Below are 19,887 nucleotides of genomic sequence, written 5' to 3'. Positions count from 1 at the left end.
AGAGTTCCCATACACCCTTCACCCAGCACCCACCCCCCATATTAACATTCTTACATAACTATGGTTTAAGTATCAAAGGAGTCTTTTTTTTTTTTTTTTGGTGCAGAAGATTGGCCCTGAACTAACATCTTCAGGGCCAGTTTTCCTCCATTTTGTATGTGGGCCGCCACCACAGCATGGCCTGATGAGCAGTGTGTAGGTCTCCACCTGGGATCCAAAACCACGAACCCCGGGCTGCCGAAGAAGAGTGCGCTGAACTTAACCCCTGTGCCCCCCACGGAGGGGTTTGGCCTTTGGCTGGTCCCCCCAAAGGAGTCACATTTTTAAATAGTACCTGGTAAAATAGGTACCTGTGTTAGTCACTAGAAATTGTGACTAACAATAGAATTGTTTTATTTTTTGTGTGTGTAAGGAAGATCAGCCCTGAGCTAACATCCGATGCCAGTCCTTCTCTTTTTGCCGAGGAAGATTGGCCCTGGGCTAACATCCGTGCCCATCCTCCTCTACTTTATGTGGGACGCCGCCACAGCATGGCTTGACAAGCAGTGTGTCGGTGCACGCCTGGGATGCGAACCCTGGGCCGCCGCAGCGGAGTGCACACACTTAACCGCTACACTACCGGGCCAGCCCCTAGAAATTGTTTTAAAGAGCCAAAGACATCAGACTTATTGCAATGTGAGAGGACTGCAAGGAATACGAAGCAGAGCCCCTTTAGAGCAGTACCTGCCAGTGAGGGCACCCCCTCCTACCATTACCCGCTGCCCCTCCTCCCAACCAAATGGTTCAGGCATGAGTTTTCTTGACAAGTGGTTTAAATAACAATAGCTACCATTTATTCAGTACTTACTGTTCAGAGGACTGGATCTTTCTTTGTGCCGAGCGCTTTATAGCCAGTTTCATTGACCCCTCACAATACCACAAAGTACTATTATTATCCTCATTTTCAAGAGGAGCAAATGAGCTGAGAAGGGAAGGAAATTGCTCCAAGTTATAAGGTAGAAAGAGATGGGGTTGGGGCTTGAGCCCAGGTCGAACTCCCACACCCGTAGGCTGCGAACCTCCCAAGTCTCTCTGATTAAGAGTCTCTTTTTGAATAAATAGCAAACCCACAAATATTTGCTAAACCCATATTCAGCACTCCGCGGGTTCTTTGAGGTTATAGAAGGTCCACATGTGGACTGACACCCAGGGCAGAAAAGAGTGACACATGAAGGACTTAAAGAACAGTCCAAGTCCATGTGTAATTAAGTGCTCAATTATGTGGGCGCTGAACAGTACACCACTGGGGAGCGCGGGGGGTGATGTAGAATAAGGGGGGAGGGAAAGTCCCCATGGAGAAAGGAGACTGAAGGACTGTAGATATTTGAGAGGCAGAGGGAAGAGAGCCCAGTAGAGGGCTTAAATGGGATGTGGCAATTAGCCTGGCTTTCATGAGAATGCAGATCTAAACAATAAACCATAATGAGGAGAGTTTATGGTCCAAATGCAAGTGATTTCTTGGAAAATGCACTTAAACCCTGAACAGCTATGTCAGTTGCTAGACTAGCCCCGGTCTCCGTTTTACCTATGCAGAATCGCTCAAATTGAAAATAATTCCCAAAATAGAAACTCCCCACGGACTCCTGCTTTGGGACAGAAATCACCCTTTTGAAATCAGAGACGAGTTTCCTTTCTAGATCGGTGCAGTATTTATGGGAAAGTCCTCCGCTTTCGTGGTGTATTTTTGTGTTCTGCCTTTGGGCAGTGGTGCTGATGTTATCTGAACAGTCATTCTTTTTCTTTCAATATGTGATTTTAATAGGTTTTCTACATTCTTGTGTGCTTTTTAATTTGGTTTGGAGAAGTGGTAAAAAAAAAGAAAAATCCCTGATGGGAACAAATTTTCAATTTAATGTTGTAAGTAAATGGAAAAAATATCGTATGCTTTATAGCTGTTTCAGGAACACATCTCTCCCACAAATAGATTATTCTGCAGAAGAGTCTAATTTTCTCAAATACTTTGGGTTGCTAATTTGGCATGGAGATTGAAGTTCTAAAATGAGTTCCACAGGGGAGGGAAGGGCTCCTAGCAGGGTCTGAAGCTCCTTGCAGCATAGGGACCGAATCTTTCTCTATCTGCCTTCCTAGGGCTGTGTACGATTCTGTGCTCATGTCTCACCACCCCAGCTGCAGAGACTTGCCATCATGTTGTTGTGATTAAAACACTAATATTCCCTCTGTGTTCTTCCACCTTATAGTGGTGGATTTGCCACAGAGTCAAGGCAGTGAGACTCAGCTTTGTATAATAATCATTCATTCCTTGATTCATCCATTCATTATACATATATTGAGCATGTGTCAGGCACTGGGGATGCTGAGATAATTAAGACATGGTCCTTGTTGTGGAATGTGTGATCTTTGGAGGGAATTAAGACATGGAAAAAAAGTTAGGGCAGTGCCCAGATGCCTTTAAGTGTGGTGAGAGCTTGATCTCAAGCTCTCGCAAGCTTTCACCGCACTTCCATTTTTTCCTTGTGTTCCTGAACATCAGGAAACAGTGCCTCCCCTGCCCTGCGGAAGCTGCAGATGGCTTCACATTGGAAGTGATAGTGGAGCCAGGAGGACAGGTTGGGAAAGGACAGGTGGGGAGAGGGATCTCAGGTAAAGATGCAGAGTCATGGAAGGGCATGGTGTGTTCAGGAAGCTCAACACAGTCCAGGATTTGGGGAATTTTGAGTGTGAGGTGGGGAGAGCTGGAGGAAAATTTTTTTCCATTTTCAAGGCATTAGGGCTACAATTTACAGTTTATAGATTGCACAGTTCTTAGGGGTCAAGTTGTATAGGCTCTGAGTTAAATACTGATTTTTCAAACAGGAAGATTTTAAGTTCCAGGTGGCTATGTTTTCAACAAGGACAGAGCATCAGCCTCCTGCCCTGAACTCAACATCACCCTGAGGTTCACAGGGACTCTCGACTTTCTTTGTCAGTGGTGGGAAAGGGGGCACAGCACGTAGCCTATTGGTTGCCTAGAAGCTCTGTAAGGTTGCTTTTCCCAGTGGGAGACAGGCTTCTGAAATATAATAAGCAGCTGGGGGCTTCCGGCAAGGAGGAGTTGGACTGAGCTGCCTGCGTGAAGGAAAAGGTATTAGTTGGAGGTAACTTCTATTAAATAAAATCTTGGCTGTGGGATTTGAGTCCAACTCAGGAGCACAGAAATGATGCAGCTGTTGTAGCTGGTCCTTTGGTTTGGGATAGAGAGAGGGATCACCAAGAACCTGCTTACCCTCAAGTTTATCCAGATTGTCCATTATTGGTCATGCTACATTTGAGTACCTGGTTAAGGTATTTTCATCAGAACCCTCCACTGGCAAAGGTACCTTTTTCTGTTTATGATCAATAAGGAGTCTGGGTGTCCAGCAACCTTTTACCCAATGGTTTTAGCATCCATTGATGAGTGTTAATCAATTACTACATTGAAAGTTGCAAAATGCTGATTTTCTAATTCCCTGATTCCTTCTACGTTCATTAGCTGGCATTTGTCTGAAAGAAAAGCTTTCCCTTACCTCCCCCTACAGTTTTTAAAGTAGCAATTTGGACCCACAAGTTCTTTTTTGCTGTCATTTTTTTATGTTCAAATTGTTCGAAATATGGCCAGTGGGAGCCCCTTCAAACTGGCTTCGTGTCCTTTTGACATGACCCTTCAGTTTTTTAGCACTTCCTTCCTTTCTTGAACAGAGAGGCTCACCTGTACTTAATGTCTCAGAGGAACCCCGGGTTTTTCTTACTGGGAAATAACAAGAATGATGAGAATCCAAGATCAGGGTGCTGGGGTGCTCAGTGCTCCTGGGGTGTTACTGCTTCTAAGCTCTTTCAGTAGACGGAGGTAGGGACTTGTTTTAATGACTTCACCCAGGTGCTTCCAGTTCTGGTCCTAGCCCAGGGTTCTCTCCTACCTTTCTCTAGTCCCTAATCCATTCTCCCTTCTCTCTCAGCGGCATGCCTGGTTCCTGAGGACATCAAATGTTGACTCATTTGCTCTGCCCCACAGTACATGCAGTTGAGTTTCAGAATTAGTATACCAATACCTCTACCAAGAACAAACCTACTCAACAAAGTTCAGGGTCTTATTGCTCTTTCTTTAAATCCCTAGATGATATCCCACTCCAAGTATCCATTTACTTGGAGTAAATGTTTTCCTGTGTAGCATGTTATCCATTTGACATATGCCACCTTAATCAGGTGATCAAACTCAGCCTCCCCAATAAGGCGACAAACGGAAAGGGTCTACCTCCTGAGGTGATGTAATAGAAAGCACACAATATCACCTACCAAGTATTTTTGCCAAAATTTTGTAGCCTGAATCTGATCATGAGGGGGGAAAAAACAGACAAATCTAGATATTGGGACATTCTGCTTGATAACTGGCCTGGACTTTTTAAAAATGTTGTAGAGGGGTAAGAACTATTCCTCTGCTCTCTAGGTTCTTCTGGCTGGTCTAAGAATTAAATTGACATGAGACAGAATAACAGGAGAAAATCACACCAAGTTTAATAACACGTATACAGGGGAGAAACCCAGGAAGTCTGAGTTACTTGCCAAAATGACTGAAGCCACCACCTTAAATACCATCTTCAGCTAAAGACAAAGAAGGATGTTGGGGGTAGTGATTTGGGACTTCAAAGGAGAGGAAGGCAATTCACATGGAGATGGAAAAGCAAATGTTGGATAAACAAATGTTTGCTGGGTCATGGCCTTGCTGGGTGCCTTCCTGTCTACCACACCTGGAGTTATCTATGGCGATAGCTCCTTCCTGGGATGGGCCTTGTATCTTAGATTCTTTTGGGCAGTTAGGAGAAAGGTCATAGTTTTTTTTTTTAGTCTTTTCTTAAAAATAATCAAGCCAAAGACACACATTTTGTGGTGGCAAGTTCTGATCTCCCACAATGTCAATGTCAATGTCATGAAAAACAAAAGCAGTCAAGGGAAATTTTCTTAATTAAAGGAAACCAAAGAGACACGACAAGCAAATGGAATCTTAACACTTGATTTAATCCTGGATCTGAAAAACAACAACTTGTAAAGGACATTTGGGGGACAGTGAGGGAATCCAAATCTGGGCTCTATTTTAGATAATGTTTTTGTATCGGTGTGAACTTTCTGGGTGATAATGGTAATGTGATTATGGAGGAGAATGCTGGAATACTTTAGGGGTGATTTTTCCTCATGTCTGCGTGGGGGAAGAGGGAGAATCTCCCTCTGCCCTTTCCCTTAAGGTTCTTCTGGCTGGCCAAATAATTAACAGGACAGATTAAGAGAAAATAATACCAAGTTTAATAACATGTATACATGGGCGAAACCAGGGACACTGAGTTTCTCAACAAAATGGCAGAGATTCTCTTCTTAAATACTATCTTCAGCTAAAGACAAAGGAGAATGTTGGGGGTGGGTGGTGTTTTGGGATTTCAGAGGGGAAGAAGACAATTTACATGGAGAGGGAAATGTAAATGTTTGTCAGACAATGTTTTGCAGGGCCACCTATAGAGAATGTGGCCAGAGAGACAGGAATTATAGTAATCAAGAGTATGTAGATTTAAGTCTTCTTCTTCCGTCCTGATAAGAGTTTTCACAGATAAGGTCATGTCCCCCTCTTCCCACTACACAGAGGGAGATACCTTTACACATGTAAGTATTTGGTAAACAGAACTTTGTTAGGAATGGGCTTAGCAAGGACCCTGCCAGCCTGCCTACACCCAGAGTTAAATTCCTTTAGGCAGTTTGGGGGAGGTCAAATGTCCTTCAGAGAAAATAATCAAGGTAAAGAGATAGATTTCAGGGTGGCCAAATCTTGATCTCCCACATCTGAAACTTACTTCCAATTGGTACAGCAAAAAACAAAACAAAAAGCTGCAAATATGTGCACACACAGCACGTGGCGAAACATCAACAATGAGTGAATCTAGGTGGAGAATACATAGGTGTTCATTGCACTGTTCTTTCATCTTCACTGTTGGTTTGAAATTGTTCAAAGCAACCAGACCTCCAAGAAGTTGGGCGGTATTAAGTTGGAGCTTTTTGTTCTAGCCAATGCAGCACTTAAATGCTCTCTGTAGGGATGACTCTCAGCTGGAAGGAGGCCCCCAGGTGGGCCAACATCGGAGCTCCTGATAGGGATGCTAATGGATAGCCAGCCAGTGAAAACACAAGTAGCAGATGTGGAAAGGGGGACAATAGAGCAAACAGCTCTGGTATTGATGGAGTGCCTAAGTCCTGCGAGAAGAGAAACCAAGATTGATTAACCACCTCCCATGTACCAGGCCCTGATTGGATGCTTTCCTATGTATTATTTCATCACAATAACCTTTTGAGAAAAGTGCTGTCATCATCATCGTCATTTGTAACTGAGGAAACAGGCTGGAAGAGCTCCTGTGGCCTGCCCAAGGTCACACAGCTGCTAAGTGGAGGACGCTCAGCCCCCAGCTCGCAAGCATCACCCGCTCTCTTACACAGCTGAGACCTGGCTCTGGCCGAGGGAAAATTATGTGCTAGTTCACAGCCTTTTCTCTTTAGTGGAGACATGGCCCACACCGTTGCTCAAGTGTTTGCAGTTTCATGTTTCCATCCTCCAATTAATGGCTGAGGCGACCCTGTGATGACCCCGAGGCACCTGTAATTACTCAGTGCCATTGGCACCATTGTGGGTGAGGGTCTGTCATCATTTCCGTCTGAGCCTCCATTTTCCAGGGCTTAGATAAAGGCTGGAAATAAACATGGCAGCAGGGCATCTGGCTGAAATCTTACCTGCTTTGAAGTCAAGAATTAAACTGGGGAAGGAAGGAAGGAAGCATCCCTTTAGGCTGTGTTCTGATTCTGCTTGAGTTGGCCAGACATGTGACCTGCCCATGTTCTTTTTCAACCTGCTGTAGCTGGCGTTTTCTTACCTGCCCGGCTTCCTTCCCATTGCAGGCTCGTCCTTGCTCTTGCATTCTCACAGTCTTGGAAGAACCCATCTGTAGCAGTCACGTGCATTGAGTTCACAGGTGCTTAACATCCAAGCACATCCTTTGCCAAAGAAAACAGGAACTACCTGTAAGCTCAAAACATATGCAGTGTGCTCATACCAGAAGAGCGCTTGCACGGTGCCCGTTGAAATGCATACGCTTCTAGGTGATGCCTGGCATGTTTTCAATGGCTTTATCTGCTCTGTCTTCTTCCTTGACTGGATATTCCTGAATGTCAGGTGTCGCATGTCTGTGTGGCCCCTTCAGCAGCCAGTCCCTTGCCTGCCCTCACCCCCTGGTACTCTGTTCCATTTGTAAAGAAGAGCTACGTGCCCCTGCCCCAGGGCGCAGGCTGTTTCCCACCTCCTCACCTTTGCTTATGCTATGTCCCCTGCGCCATCAGGAACAACTGTTTTTTTTTTTTTTTTTTTTTACATTTTTTATTGAGGTAACATTGGTTTATAACATTATATAGATTTCAGGTATAGTTACCTTTATAAAGCCTCTCCTAACATTTTATGCCCTGCCTAAAGTTGCCCACTTGCTCCCCATGCCCTTTAAGCCATTTTTAACATGTTTATTTACGTGTTGATCTCCCTCTACCAGACAGTAAGCCTTTTGAGGTCAAAGATGGTATCTTATCTCCTGTACCTAGCCCAGTGCCTTGAATTTGTGCTGAATATATGTTTGTTAAGCAAATGGTGATGATGGAAGTATCCAGTAGGCACAGCATAAAAAAATTACTCAACTTTGCACTTTATTCCTACATCCCAAATCCAAGCAACTCTTCCCATTTTAGCCCTATATCTGGATCAAGTTAAAATGATCCTGTTTTAGCCTAATTCATAAAGCCACATGACTTCTGGGATCCTTTAGAGAAACACATATCAGCCAAGAAAGATGTTGTGTCTTCTCAAAGAGACGTGTCATTATTTACATCCTGGCTGTGGTACCTTGTCCCGACCTATCTGTGGCAGAGCTGAATGTCAAATGTATACTAACTATCAGCGTGCCCTCCTATGGATTGTTAATCTTGCGTGATTCTCTGTGCAGCAGTTCGAACATAGCTTTCCACCCTGGGTGCTTAGTCACTGGATGTCCATGGGATGCAAAAGACTAGGGTGAGGGGCAAAAGGTCACCAGCCTCATTTCCTTAATGCAATGTTTGCTTTTATCTTAGAATACCCAGCTATCCAAGCTCAAAGTGGCATGGCTTCTCTTTCTCCTGTTTAAGATGATCTCAAGCCCCTAGATTCTTTACAGGGGCCTCAGTCATCCACCCGCTTTGACTTCAGTGACTCCTGCCATGAAGAAGCATTCTCAAAGATGGGCTTTGAATGTCTGCATCCCTGGGAAGAAGCGAAACGAATTATTTCTGGGGCCTCTTTCAAGATTACCCCGTTAGCATATAGGGACATTGACATTGACTGAGCAGGTCATTCTTATATAGGATTTTAATTGCTTCTAATTATAGGATTATCATTTAAGCACAAGATTAATTGCCATGAAATTATTGCAAGGAACTTGATCTTCTTCTAGAAAGTAAATGCATTAGCCAAGTGAGGAATCTTTTAGAAGCTTGCAAATAATATCTGTTTAATCACTTCCGTGGAAACTTTCTTTTAACTCTTTGATGGGGGGACAAGAGAGGGGGATCAGGGGAAGAGGGGGAGAGGAGATCAGTGGGGAGAGGAGATGTTAAGGAGATAAGGATGGAAGAGGAAACAAATAGCAGATTAATGTCTCTTTTGGTTCCCCACCAAAAGGTTGGAAAACATGAACATTAAGTGTTTGGGAGTCATTTGGTTCACCAATGGAAATGTCACCAAATAAATAGAGATTTTTCTTCTCTTGATTCATTTCATCTTCAAGAGTGGGTGAGAGTGGGCCACCAAAAAGCTAGACAATGTAGATACTGTCCTATGGTCCCTTCCAACACTAAGCTTCTCTGAACACTTTTTATTTCAAATATTTTGTAAAGGAATCTCCAGTTAATGTGTTGTATACACATGCTCTGGTTATTGGCATCGAAATGGTGCAGAGAAACATCAACTATGTTCTTCACAGCTTCTAGGCATTTCCACTTGGAAAGAATGCAGATTTTCTGAGAAATTATCAGATAGGTTAGCTCCTGGGGTTGTTCTAAAATATCCCCATTTGAATAGAGTGGGGAATGGCCACCTGCGGGAAGCTCCACCCCAGAGCATCCGCCATGGGGGACTTTCTTTACTGAGAAGAACAGTAGTTGTACCTTACCACCTATTTTCCTTGGTAATTAATGCAAGGTTTGTGGTTAATTAAAGACAGTCAGGGTCCCTTGTAAAACCAAGGCAAGCATTTTTTCCTAGAATAATGAAGCGAGAACAGATGCAAAGCAAATTTCCTATAAAAGTTTTCGAAGTGGGGGTGCTGAATTTGGGAAAGTTCTGTGAAGGGAAGTGTCGCTTCACCAGCTTAGACCCACTGGAAGCAGGGAATGTAATGAAAAGAAATGCCTGCTTCACTGAACACCCAATGGGGAGGTGGAGAGAGGAGGACTCTTGTTCTGGAAAATACCGCATTGACTTCTCTTTCCCTTTGTTAAGTCACTCTGCCTGTCGCCAACCACTGCTGGGAGTGGGGGTGCAGGGTATAGGGGGGACATATTTCTCTGGCTATATATTGCCACTCATTTTATAGGCTGCCTGGGTGACTATCGACAGGAGAACTCTTGTGAGTAAACATCTGCCGAGAAGACCAGAAAAGAAAGTGTGTGTGCACTACATGTTATAAACAGCACAGTGCAGCTTCATTACTTCTTACTGATTCCCAGCTACTCTGGCTGACCCTGATGTCCATTTCGGTCCCAAGAGAGCATGGACTCTTTGTGATCCTCAGAACTTCGAGCTTCTGAAGGATGCCAATATACTTTTGGGAAAAAAAAAATCCTCAGCACATATTAAATGACTAACACTCTATGAAGAAAGGGCACAGGGGGCTTATGTTTATAAGATGATAAAAGTGACCTGGTTTTAGAGGAAACTATAGCCTTGGCTTTGGAGTCAGGAGACTGGATCTGACTCCTAGCTCTACCACTAACTGATGCTCAGTGAGTATTAGGGATGGTTACTCTCTGAACAGAATTTTCTTCCAGTCACATTTAAGTTATATAGTTCGACGAATAGAAGTTCATCAATTTATTGACACAGTAACTCTTTCTGTCCTGACTTGTTCATGACATACCTACAACCACATGGGACTCCGGCCACTCCCAGGAAAGTCTCACCCCAGATTTCATTTGTTTTTGCTTTACCATGCCCACCAAGCACTCCCCAGGAACACACTGTGGAATTGGCACTTGGAGAATTGGCAGAGTCTGGAGGAGTGGAACAGTTGCATGTTAAGCTGAGAATATTAACCTTAAAGATTCTAACTTGCTGTGAACCTTGACCTCATCACTTAACCTCTCTCTGTTTCCCTTCCCTCATCTGCAAATTCAAATTAAGGTGTTTGAACTATATGAACTCTGAGGTTCCCTTCAGCTCTGGCATTTTGTTGCTGTGAGAGTCATTTCAGAAAGAGCTAAGCATTGGTGCCAGTCAGCATGCGCCCTCTTAATTGACAGTAGAATTGGAGTCTTCAGGAATTCTGCAACTGGATGAGACCTGAGACACATTTGGTATAGTGATTTTCAAACAGGTCTGAACAGCAGATGCCTTCACATGTCTTGTTTGGAGTGATATTCCTATTTAACAGAGCTACTCTTGTGAAAGGGGAGAAGATGTGGCCCCCACCTTCTTCCTTCTCCTCCTCTGTGACCCATGAGGAGAGTCTGTGGACCAGAGTTTGAAAATCACTGATGTGGTCCAAACCTTCATTTTACAGGTGTAAAAACCAAGGCTTACAGAGGGAATGTGACTACTAGGTGGCATGTTTTGGGTTATAAGGGACAAAACCAAACCTTCACCCGCTTGTGTAGGAAGGAGAATTATCAGAAGAAATCTGGGCTATCTTATAGAACTCAAGGATGGAAATGCTATGGGACCATAGAAACAACTAGAAGCAGAGACTAGCTTTCTGAATCTTACCTCTTCTTTCTACGTACTGCTGTCATTCATCTTTGTCATAGCGAGTTAGGCTTTCTTCACATTGCAGGAAACATGGCCCTAGAAAATTCTACAACTTTGCCTTTTACAGCTTCTCTCCTGCTGTGTCAGGCACAAACCCAAAAGTCCCAGGGAAGGGATTCATTAACTCACTTTGGGTCATGTGCCACCTCCATTCTGGACCAATCAACTGTGGCTGAAGGGCAGAGTCTTTTAAGAGGGCAGATAAAGGTGGGGGAAGGACATTTCACAGGAACAGAGGGTGGTGCTAAGCAGACAAAACAATAGGTACTGGCAATGCTACCATGAGCCATTAGCCAGGGTGGTGCAGAAAGTTGGTTTGGGAATAGGGACTGGGGCCAGGCTCCTGCCTTCTATTTTGGTGCCTTTTTCCTTCAACTATGGTTGCACATCCATGACATTACTAAAGCGCATTGGCTGTGTCTGAGCTTCAGCACAAAAGTTGGGTATGACTCATAAGTCCCTTTTGAACAAACGAACACATTCCTGGCCTGGCCAGTTTCCAGAAACAGCCAAGGATAAAGAAAAAATTTTGACTCGGTGACATTTGTCCAATCCAGCCACCCGGCACATTAATTACCCCTCTTATTTAGAAGCTGTTAAAACAGCCCACCAGGTTTTAAGTGTAAATGGTGTTGATGTAGAAGAGGTTTAGTGATGGCGGTACCCACAGGAAGCAAAGTTCTTTGAATGGGGCCATAGTCAGGACAGAGAACAAGTGACCCAGGAAAGATGGAGTCGTTTAAGGCCTGGGAACTGGACAAAGCCCTCCGGCCTGCCTTTTGAGCTGTTTGGCCTGAAACGACGCTCCCCCGGGCTGCTTTGTCTGCAGCTTACTTGGCCCTGGCAGCCCTGTTCCTCTCACCCCCCGAGCTTTGCTTTCATGAGGAATTCCAGCTGCGAGAATGAACTAGTTGGCAACATGCTAACAGTGCCTCTGGATTCTTAGCCTCTTTCCGAGAAAAGCCAGGCTACCTGGCTTCCATTCAGTCAGGGAAAAGAAAAGGTACATTTTATCCATGAATCATCACCCTCAGTCGCTCCCACGGTTAGGAAAATGATGTATCTCCTGCTTAGTTTGTAAACTGTGGTGCTAATGCTTGGAATGGCAGGTCCCGTCTCCGTTCTGTCCACCCTAAAGCACTTAGATCTCAAATGCCCACTTCTTAAGGCCTCATGGGGAATGGAGTCTTCATCCTGTGGCTAGTCTTTGTCTGTGGGTTCTCCACCACTGGCTGTCTTCCCGTTTAATCTCTCTTTCTGCTGGGCAGTTTTTCCAATTCAGCAGTTGCCTTAGCATCCTGGCTCAGTGGCATATAAGCAGCTTGGTCATTTCACTGGATTAAAAGTTTTGCATGCAAGGTACTCAGCCCCCAGTCTTTTCTGTTCAGAATTAATTTAGTCTCACAATAGGTTTGCTGCCTGTGGCCACTTTGTGGTGGTCTAAAGTGTTGACAGATGGGCCCCGTCAGAGAGACATCCCGAAGGTAATGAGAACGGCCAGGTTTTTTTTTTTTTAGTGGTTGAGGTGAGAAGAGGCTTTGCCAGGTGAAAATCTCTTAGCCCTGACATCATAAGTTTAATTAATATTTATCTTCAGCTTTGTATTTTCAGATTAAAGACTACAATGCTATAACAGAAAGGCTGAAAAAAATGGCTTGTTTTAATTTTGTCTCTCTCTCCAAGGACTGTAGTGTTCCAGAGATAAATACTGACAGTCTGAACCCCCAACAGCGCTGATAAGTATATCCTTCAGAGAATCAGCTCTGAGCCCATTTTTGGTGACCAAGAATGTGTGAGAGAGTTGTTGACCCTGCAGGTGGTGAGAACAGCCCCAGGGTTGGGACAGTTGATCCCTTTTCTGGTAGTATGAAGGTAGTATGCCCTTGCGTGTTGGGTTGGCTAAGCAGGCATCATGCATGATGCTCAGCCAGGACATTCCTGGTAGGGAGGCCCAGCAAAGGCACCAGAAGTGGGACTCCCTCAGGCGAGCTAGCAAAACCAGATTCCTGCTCGTGACCAGCCTCAGAGGTTTCTGCACCTCATCCCTTGTATAGAGGTAATAGAAAGAAGGTTGGTTTTGTTGGGCTTTGTCTCTTGAGGGTTCAGCTACTTCAGGAGGGAAAAGATAACTAATAAACATTTTTGTCATTGTCTGCTACACTGATGTGAATACTTATGATTTTATTAGCAGCTGCCTCGGAGCCAGGCCTGATTTAATTTATTTTAATCTCCTTGGTTATTTTCAGTTCGCCTTGGTCTATTTTAAGCGTGGATGAAGGGGAAGTAATCAGGCCCAAGGGGCGGATGAGGGATGCACAGGAGGTACCTTCTGCTCCCCTCCCTAGTTACTCAAGCTTAACCTCTCTCGATATAAAGCAAATGACTTCATGGAGACAGATCAGCCAGACCGAGTTCTAGTTCTGGCCGTGTTCATCTCTGGTATAGCCTGGTTCCTCTGAGAAAAGAAACATTTTATCAGCTGGGGGGTGTGAAGTGGGAATAATAATTATGCAGCCAGTAATACAAATGGAGCAATTCCCTCTAGTGCCTGGAGAGAACTGAATAATGATACCTTCCCCTGCCCCTCCCTTTCTCCTTTTGCAAACTACATTTATCCTTGTGTTGTCATTCTTTCTATTTGGAGTGTTTTGATGCTCTGGGATCAGGAGTTTGGGAGGTAGGATGCCAGGTTCTCCCAGTTTGATGGGTGTCTCAAGGTCGATATGGTAGACAGAAGCTCCCTCAGTGAGACCCAGAACCAAAAGTCTTGTGGCCTGGAGCAGTCATGCCAGCCGTGAGCCCAGGAATAGTTTCCCAAGGCCACTCCATTGTTCCCTGCTCCCAAGGGGGCCCTGAGAGTGTACGTTTGGTTTGGTACCAAGAGTGATCCAGAACGAGAGAGATCTATCCCAGTTTTATATGCCAGCTCTGGAGGTGGAAAGGTCCATCCCCACTGGAGTGTTGGTTCCATGTGCCCAGGGTCCTTATGTTTTACTTGAAAACATAAGTGCAGAGTCCCTGCACTTTATAAGAGTGTCTGGCACATAGTAAGTCTCAGTGCATGTCCATACGATGGCTGTTTTTTTCCTGGATGATACTGATGATGATGATGATGATGATAACAATAGTTAGAAGTTACTAATTACTTATGTTGTGCCAGGCAGCATGCCAAGGGTTTGACTTGCGTAATCTCATTTAATACTTACAGTTCCTATTGGGTGAGACTCTTCTTATCTCCATTTTATAGATGAGGAAATGGAGGCATAGAGAGTTTCAGGGACTTGACAAGGTGCAGCTAGAACTTGAATCCAGGCAGAACATTTCTATTCTGTGTCCTGGGAGTTTCCATGAGAATATGACCAAAGGTTTTTTGGTAAGGCTGAGAGTCACCTGTGTCAGTCTTGGTTCGGAACCTGTTTTCCCAACACCCCGTGGAGTGGAGATGCCCTGAAGGAGGGAGCATTGCTTGGTTTGTGGCTGAGTGTGGGAATGGCCAGAGGAGGTCTCAGGCGGACCAGGTAATCTTGATGACTCACTAAAGCCAGTCCAGTGGGCCTGTCCTCTCACTCCTCCCTGCCAGGTTTCTCAAAGCATGATGCTGTTCAATATGCAGACAACTGCTCCCACGCTAGACATCCTGAATCCAATTCCCCAAGAGTGGAATCTGCAGATCTTGGTCATTAGTGAGTTCTCCACGTTGATTCTTATACACAGTAACATTTGAGAACTGCAGCTCTGGGTACTTCAAGTTCTAGTCTTGTAGTAGGTTAGATTTACTTAAAAACAAAAAAGCATCCATATGTTTGGGATGGTGTTGAGAGGAATTTATTCAAAGCAGAGCACTCCATTACCCAAAATACACATACACGTGGAAACACAGTAGCACCTCAAGGTAAGGGAGGAGGTGCGGTTAAAATTCTGGCCTTCCATTTGGAAGACCCAAGGTTCACTCTTGGTACCGTCCAGGGATGGCCAGGTCCCTAGAGATGAATTCCAGTATAGTCCTGACTGAGCAATGTACCGGGACACCAGTTTATTAATTTACAGAGAGAAATAAAATTGTCCATGTGTCTGTTGACTTGATCAGAACAGTCTCTCCAGTGTAGTCAAGATACCCAAGAAGGCAAATCATCATGAACCCATTTTATTGGCTTGCCATGTAAAACACTGTCCCATAAACCACAAAGAGCAGAAATCCACTTGAGTAGTGCCTTCTTTCCCTGTAGACAAACCTCAGGAGACTCAGAACACTGTCAAGTAAACATGGAATTATAACAAGGCAATTAGATAAATGTTTAATGGCATCAGGCTAAGATTTGACATTTATCTCAAGATAGGGGCAGCTGTGCTTCAGGGACCAGAAGCACTTGAAGTTAAAGACTCAGGTCCCTCTCCTTGGGCCTGTCTCGCAAGCACTGGTGGTGTCTGTCTCAATACCTCTGCTTTCCTGTCTTATTTGAACACAGTCATGCTGGACACAGGCTGGTCTGACTCTGTCTCCTGCAGGTGTTTTGCTCTGATCCAGTAGTGATGGAGTCCAGAGCTTGTTGATTCTCAAAGAAGACTCTTGCTCCTCTATTTCTTTGTACCTGAGGAAGGGGGAATCACCTATTATGGCTCCAAATTTCAACAAGTCCCTCCTTTATCTTCTTTGCAGAAATGTCTTCCCTGAAATCTGATTCTCTGTCTTTCAGATGATCTGTATGAAATAACTCCAGTAGTAGAGGAGCAGTGTTTATCTTAGAGCAAGTGCTTAGCTTCAGATCTGTCTTAAACCTCAGAAATCATCAGGGAAGCCAAAATTGCAATGTTACTTTTTACTTTTCTCACCACACCCCTGATAAGTCTTGCACTTTTCATATGGTTATTTGGCCATTTGTATTTCTTGTTCTTTGATTTACTTGTTCAAGTTTCCTACATGGTGTTGAAGAATTTTCTTACCGAGTCGGAAGAGCTCTTGAGACATGAATAAACGATAATGGCCCTTTGTCATATTTGCTGCAAACTGCATTTAGACTTCATTCACTATGCTTCTAGAAACACAGACGCTTGTATAAGTTTTAATGCAGTTAAATCTGTCAAACATTTCCTTTTTTGTTTCTGCCATTTCTTTTTTGTTTAGAAAATCCTTGCCCTTTCTGAGGTTGGCTAAACATTCACTTGTTTTCTTTTATTATTGTGTTTCTTTTTTATATTTAACTTTTAAATCCATTTGAAATTTATTTTTTTGTACAGTGTGAGGCAAGATCTAATTTATTTTTTCTTCCAAATGTTTAGACAACTTTCCCAACAACATTTGTGGAATGAGCTGTATCTTCTCCATCAGATCATGTGGCTTCTGTTTGTTTATATTAGGCCATCTATTTTATTATGTTCAACTTTCTGATTAGTTCTTGCAACAAGCCTACACTTTAAATTGTACTGGATTTCCAAGACGTTTGAAAAGACAGCCTTTTCCATGCAGGTGCATGGTTTCATGACTCTGGGAAGTTCGCTTTAGCTGCTTTTTTTCTCTTCACCTGACCAATCTCTGCCCATTCTTTATTCTTAGTGTTTTGGGATCACTTTGCTTTAGGTTGACAGGGTTCAGATCATGCCACCTTGTATATGACACCTTGGCATATTGAATATTTTAAGCTGAAGGAATTTGAGAAACAGCAGGTGCAGGAAGGACTCTGTGACCTCCCCCGTCTCCCCTGAAGCAGATCATAAGACCCTCATGTGAGAGGTGCCTTCCCTACACCTGGATGAAAGGAGCATCCTTATCTCCAAAGACAGAGGGACCCAAATGGACAGGCCTTACTCAGTCTCCCCCAGTTTACTGCACTTAGCTCATACCCTTCTGTCCTACCATGTTTTTCCACGACTCTCCACTTTTCATCAAACGTAGTACAAAAACACTCAGGTTTAACAATGTCTTTGGGTCTTCATTTCCTTATGAAGGCTCCCATGTCATGTAAAATTTATATTAAATAAATGTGTATATTTTTATCTTATTAATGTCTTTTGTTACAGAGCCCCAGCAAAGAACCTAGAAGGGTAGAAAGAAAAAGACTTTTTTCCTCTCCCACAAGATGTAAATCTCATTAATAGAGTATAGCTGAATTTTTCTTTAAAAAAAAAAACAAACTCCAATCTGAAAACTATGGGCGGTTTAAACCTGTTACTTTATCCTCAATATTTGGAAGCACAAGTATGTGCCTGATGAAATGTTCAGAACTTTGGACATATTAATTCAGCCCCATAATAACCCTACTTGGTATCCACAGTTTATATAGACTGGGAAGCTGAGACTGAGAGGGATTAAGTGGTACCTCGCACAAGATTACCCAGCTGGTGCCAGGAGAGGCTGGAACACAGACAGCCCAATTCCAGTATATTCTTAACCTCTCCAGTGAGCTGCTGCCTGTTGTGTGTGGCTTTGCTTCTTGTATCACTTCTGCCTCCTTGTTATTTGTTTTGTTTTCAGTCTTTTGTTACACTGTGTTTTGTTTGCATTTATCTTTTTCAGAAATTTTAGAAAGTATAAATCTTGCTTTAATTCTACTAATGACCATCTTAAAGATTCACCCCCAAACGCTTTTTTATTCTACATTTCTCTGATCATCAAAGGACAGAATGAAATAGTATCTTCTGACCCCCTCCCTCCAGTGTAGGGAGACTTGTGCCTGCTCTGATCTCTTCCCTTAACACCCCGTATCACCTGCCATCCCATTTCCCATTTTTGTTACCATAAAATTGTCCAGAGTGTGGGGTTCCTAATTATTGTTATAATTTTTATATGATTTTTAGTTTTCAAGGACTATTTTTCACATTAGTGTGTTCAATTTATTTTAATGATTACTGCTTATCCTCATATATTGCGACTTCTCCATTCTTAAACTTGTACTTCATCTTCATCTTGCAGTCCTCTTTAGCTTGCCCTTAAATAACTTTTTCAAGAAAGGCATGCAGGTGATGTATATTCTGAGCCCTTGTGTATCTGAGAATATGCCATTTGAATGGTAGTTTGGCTACGTGAGAAATTTGGGGGCAATAAACTTTGTTTCTCCGAATTCTGTAAGTGATGCTTCCTTTTCTCCTCAAATTCAGTACTGCGTATGGTGAGAAGGCCAATGCCAAACTGGTTTTTGTTTTCCTATATGTAACCTATATATTCTGAGGAAAAGGTATTCGTTTCCTCTCTTCGTAATTAAAAATTTTCTAGGATGTTTCTAGTTGCAGACTTCTTTCCATTAATTTTGCTGGAATAGAGTACCTTCCTTTTATTTGAATGCACCATAAATTTGTTCCTGTCATATTGAATTACTGCTTCTTTCTGTTTCCATTTTTCTTCTTTCATCCCTGGGACAATGGTACCAAACCTCTTAATCTCAAGTTCGTGTGCCCGATGTGCAGTAAACCAGTCACTGACACATCGGTGCTTGGAGACGGAGAAAGGTTTATTTGAATTGGCCAAAACAAGAAGGCAGGAGCATGGGTTCTCTCAAATCTGCCTTAATAAGAGAAGAAAGCAGAGGATTTTATGGAGCTAAGGGGCTTGGCAGGAGGAGTTTTAGAGAAACAAAGGGGTAATCTTTCACTCCAGAGAAGCCTTGCACAATCCGACTTCTGGGTGTCAGCGGCAGCTGGGGGCTGGTCATCTGGTGATCGCAGCCTCCCTGAAGGCATTCTCTTCTGCAAAACAAGCTCACAAAACCTCAGGACCCCTGAGTCACCCCTCAGGTTAAACAAGAAAACCTATTGAATACCTACAGAACTCTCAGGTACCCAGCTTCAACAACACTACAGTTCTCAAGTTATCCCCATTCTTAGTCTTCCATTTTTATTATCCTCTCTCTCATCACTATCATTTTGTCCTTCAGCCTGCATTCTGCAAGAGCTCCTCAGGATTCTTTCACAGCACTGATTTGATTTTCTGCAATGCCAAGTCTGCTCTTGGCTGCTCTGTGATGATTTTGATTATGTTACTGCAATTTAAGTTTCTTTGCAGGCACTTCTTACTTGCCCACCTCCCATCGTCTTGTCTCCCTCTTTGTATAACCTTCTGTCATTAAAAAAAAGTCTCGGGGCCGGCCCGGTGGCGTAGCGGTTAAGTTTGCACACTCCGCTTCAGTGGCCTGGGGTTCGCAGGTTCAACCCTGGGCGTGGCAGACTGATGCCCTGCTTGTCAAGCCATGCTGTGGTGGTGTCCCATATAAAGTAGAGGAAGATGGGCATGGATGTTAGCCCAGGGCCAGTCTTCCTCAGCAAAAAGAGGAGGATTGGCAACAGATGTTAGCTCAGGGCTAATCTTCCTCACACACATACACACAAAAAAGTCTCATCCTGTTTGCCTTCCATCTCAACCTGTTTGCTCAAATGGCTTCCTGTTACAGAGATGGTGTGTTCTTGCATTCTACAGAAGTTTATACAGAGTTTTCTCAAATATTCCTTTATAGTCCTTTTTCCCTCAGTAATCCATTTTCAAATATATTCTCCATGATGCTATTCCCTTCCCTTTATTCTTCAATATATTTTTTCAAAGGGCCACATACTAGGTGTGTGTTCTCTTTCTTTACTCGTTTTCAAATGAGGAAAGCTATATCCAAACTTGGTGTTTGCCAAAAGACTCTATGTTTAGATTCTTCGTTGGTTCTGTCCACTGTCTAGTTGGCTACTGGTGAACTCTCTTCCTTCCAGACTAACCTGGCACTCAAGCTGATGTGCTGGCTCCTAATCCACTATCAGTGTGTCTTTGCTGAACCAAGGTGGGATCATATCCGTTTCTTAGTGCATGGTAATCACACACTGAATCAATG

The 19,887-nt window shown here is 43.5% G+C and overlaps 1 protein-coding gene and 1 pseudogene across 1 annotated transcript in view; both read left to right on the top strand.

Annotated features, from left to right (window-relative positions):
• The window catches only part of PRKCA (protein kinase C alpha), a 412,540-nt gene that overhangs the window by 289,063 nt on the left and 103,590 nt on the right, over positions 1–19,887 (top strand). The gene's annotated exons all lie outside the window — the stretch shown is intronic.
• Positions 6,285–11,992, top strand: LOC147915058 (uncharacterized; annotated as a pseudogene).

The sequence above is a fragment of the Ceratotherium simum genome, chromosome 16 (genome assembly GCF_057802395.1).
Source record: "Ceratotherium simum simum isolate JZ-2026a chromosome 16, ASM5780239v1, whole genome shotgun sequence".
NCBI classification, from domain to species: domain Eukaryota; kingdom Metazoa; phylum Chordata; class Mammalia; order Perissodactyla; family Rhinocerotidae; genus Ceratotherium; species Ceratotherium simum.
Note: the sequence above shows the minus strand (reverse complement) of the source record. Positions and strands in the feature narration are given on the sequence as shown.